The sequence below is a fragment of the Cryptomeria japonica genome, chromosome 8 (genome assembly GCF_030272615.1).
Source record: "Cryptomeria japonica chromosome 8, Sugi_1.0, whole genome shotgun sequence".
Lineage (NCBI taxonomy): Eukaryota > Viridiplantae > Streptophyta > Pinopsida > Cupressales > Cupressaceae > Cryptomeria > Cryptomeria japonica.
In genome coordinates, this window is record NC_081412.1 from 404,556,554 (window position 1) to 404,560,503 (window position 3,950).

The window sequence follows — 3,950 nt, forward strand, 5'->3', positions numbered from 1 at the left end:
GAATTGAGATGTTGAGGATGACATACCTTCTTTACTCATTGTTCATATGTCACGTAATTTCTTGATACGTTTCCTTTGTCTTTCCTTTTCAGTCTCTCATTATTCCCTCGTTCCTCACTTATTCTTTCCCATGGTTGATATCGGTTGTCCTAAATAGAATCATATTACATATATATGTAAAAAAAGTTCATAAATAATTAAATAGCCATAAATATGCATCTTATCATTATTTTTCTGGATCAAAACTATTGAACAATCACAATAACATTAACAAAACTAATAAGAACAATAATTCAATCATTTGAAATCATGCAAAAACAAAAAAAAATTCACTTAGAAGTATGTATAAAACAGTCATAGAATCCCAGACACATTTGCAGTGGGGCCTTCAACAACCTCAAAAACTTCTTTTGAGCTTGTTGAAGTGGTTGAGAAACTAAAAGCATATGTCATAGTACCATGTACGTGGTCTTTTTGGAACCCCGTACACATTGTTAGGCCCCAAAATGTTTGTTGCAGACCATTGTTAATATTTCCAGTACCCTATATGCATTTTAAACATATAAATACCCCGTACGTGCTATTAGGCCTTAAAAATGTTTAGCAGACCAGCGAACTAATAGTCCCAGTACCTTGTACACATGTTTTATAGTAAATAAAATGTGAAGGAAAAGGGAGGGAGGGAGAGAGAGAGAGAGAGAGAGAGAGAGAGAGAGAGAGAGAGAGAGAGAGAGAGAGAGAGAGAGAGAGAGAGAGAGGAGAGAGAGAGAGAGAGAGAGAGAGAGAGGGGGAGAGAGGATGGAAAAGGCAGAGAGAGAGAGAGAGGATGGAAAAGGGGGGAGAGGGAGAGGGAGAGTGAGAGAGAGGATGGAAAAGGGAGAAAGGGAAAGCGAGGGAGAAGGCGAGAGAGGGAGAGAGGGACAGGGGGGAGAGAGAGGGAGAGAGGGACAGGAGAGAGAGAGAGAGAGAGAGAGAGAGAGAGAGAGAGAGAGAGAGAGAGAGAGATGGGGGGAGAGGAAGACATGTCACATGATATCATTAGGGGTCACGTGGGGTCCTAATTGAGCCACACGTGTTACAACACCATATGACCTCTTAAGACACCATTTGACCCCTTGAGATATCATATATGGTCCGAAGAGGTCATTAGGTGTTATGTGGGGTCCTAAGAGAGAGTGAGAGAGAGAGAGAGAGGAATACAATACAATACAATAAGATATCAAAAGGCAATATATATCAATATGCGTACATACACATATACATATAATACACATAAAATATCAAAAGGCAATACACATACATACACACATGTGTGTGTATATGTACATAATATATTATATATATTATATACATATATATAATATATATTGATGCTCTGCAAAATGGACAAGGTTAGACAAAAACCTGTGGTAGTTTAGCACAAAAACAACAAGAAACAAGATCAAGTTAGTGTTATTTAACCAAAGATTAACCTAAGCAGGCACATCAAAAGAGATACTAAGATCATGCTAATATGTCTAACAAATGAAACAAAGATAATAAGACATCTCCAAATGCCTCTTAGCATGCTCTTAGCTCCTTCTCCCTTGTTCCTCTCCTCTCCAAGTTCCACATGAGTGTAGCTCTCAGCTTTTAGCACTAGCCATGGATGCCATATGGAGATTCAAGATGGTTGAATATGATAAGCAAATGCTATGCAAGTGTAGATAGTGATGCTATGAAAAAGCTCTATGCTAATGCCAGTATAACAACAATACTCTAATGCTTCCTCATTTGCTTGAGGAGAAGGGTTCTATTTATAGAAGAAATGGGGAAATGAAGGGTTACGATTGAACAATCTTAACAAGGGTTAGGATTGAAAGATATTCAATCCATGTGAGACTTTCAACCCAATCCCATGTTGACAAGTGTCACCATGAGGAAGCTTGAGGGGACATGATGGTTACCCTAGTCAAAGAAATAAATGCTTTGAAGAGACCCATGAGTCAAAAGGATGGTTAAGTTAGAGGAAAGTCTCTAACCAAAGGTAAAAGGTGAGTTAACCATAAATGGTTATGTAAGAGCCTTTAATGGTTTGGAAGACTTTAGAGGTTAACCATTTGAAGACTTAAAGCCTTAAATGCCTTTCAAAGACTTTGAGGGCTTTGAGAAGTGACTCCAAGTTGCTTAGGAATGTGACAATATTTAGGGGATGGGTTAGGATAATTAAGAAGGGGTTAGAAGAATCTAGAAGGGGGTTAGGATTGCAAGTGAGTTTTGTAGGAGAATGCAAGTGGGAGGAATTTTAGGATTTTCAATTAAAATAAAATCATTTATTTCAATTAAATGGTGTAATTTGCATTTGGGTAAATATTCAAATAAATATTAATTTATTTAAATGAGAAAAAGGAAGATAAAGCATTAAAATGCTTGAAGACTTTGAGGGAAACCATTAAAGGCTTGAAGACTTTAAGGGAAGCCATTAAGTTTGAAGACTTTAAGGGAAACCATTAAAGGTTTCAAGTGGGTGACGATAAATAGGATTTTAAATAGATAATTTTTTATTTAAAATAGTTGTGCAACTTGCATTTGTAGGAAAATGCAAGTGGGTGGAGGATGAAAGTGATTTAAATAAATGATTTATTTAAAATAGTTGTGCAACTTGCATTTGTAGGAAAATACAAGTGGGTGGAGGATAAAGGTGATTTTAAATAAATGATTTATTTAAAATGTGAGAGGTGGGATTTTGGGGGATTTAAATAAATATTAATTTTTTTAAATGTGAGAGAATATTTAATTAAATAAATATGATTTATTTATTTAATTAATGGTCTGAATTTGTTAAGTGAATTAAATCAAATAAATTGAATAATTTATTTAATTAATAGGAGAAGAGGGTTAAGATGAATTAATTAAATATATTAATTTAATTAATTATTAATTGATGGTTAAATAATCAAATAAATACTAAATATTCATTTAATTAAGTGGACAGATTTATGTGACTACATATATATATATACACACACACACATTATATATACATATATACATGAAATATCATATTTTACATATTATACATGTATACATATATGTATGAACACGCCCACACTGTAAAACACAAGAAGAAGCGTGTACGCATTGTTTCTAGCTTTAACACCACATACGCGCTCCTTATTGTAAAAAAAGCATGTACGTGGTTTTGTTTTAAAAATACCCCATACGCGTTATTTATAGTACTGGAATCCTATATGCTCTTTTCAATGTTTAGGCTTGTGAATAGGTCTGGATGACAAAGTTGCGGGTTGGAAGTTTGATTTCCCTCCTTTTTGATGTGTTTGGTTTTATCAACTTGGTTTCTCAACTTTGTCATCGTCAGGTTTACACTTCATCAAGTGGGTATTTCTAAAATTTCCACCATATTTTTACCCATCTTCTAAGCTTTCTAACCATATAATTTGTTTTAAATTTGAACAACAATAACATACTATTATTGAATTTCTTTTACAGTGTCTCCATAGTTCTCCGAGACATACGTGTACCATTTTTTTAATAACTTTTAATATAATTATCCAAATTTTTAAAAAATTATACACTATTGTAGTGCACTTGATTCTTTACAATTTCAAAAAAAAATTTGTATTTTCGATTGTTTTGGTGCAAGTTATGCTTCGCACACGAATAGGTACCTAATTTTCAAGATATGCTTAATTGGAAAAATCAATAAAAAAAATACTCAAAAAAAAATTACAAAAATATACACAACTCCTAGTTCTCACTCTTAAATATATTTTTTAAAAAGTATTTGTCAAAATACTAAATCTAACTATGACTTTTTTGATGCGCACGTCAGACACTATGTTATGTTTTTCAGAAAAAATCAGGGTCTTGTTTTTGTGCGTGAAGGATTTGACCCCCTTAATCTTATCCAATTTTGAAAAACTTGGTAGTTTGGAAACTATATTTAGAGT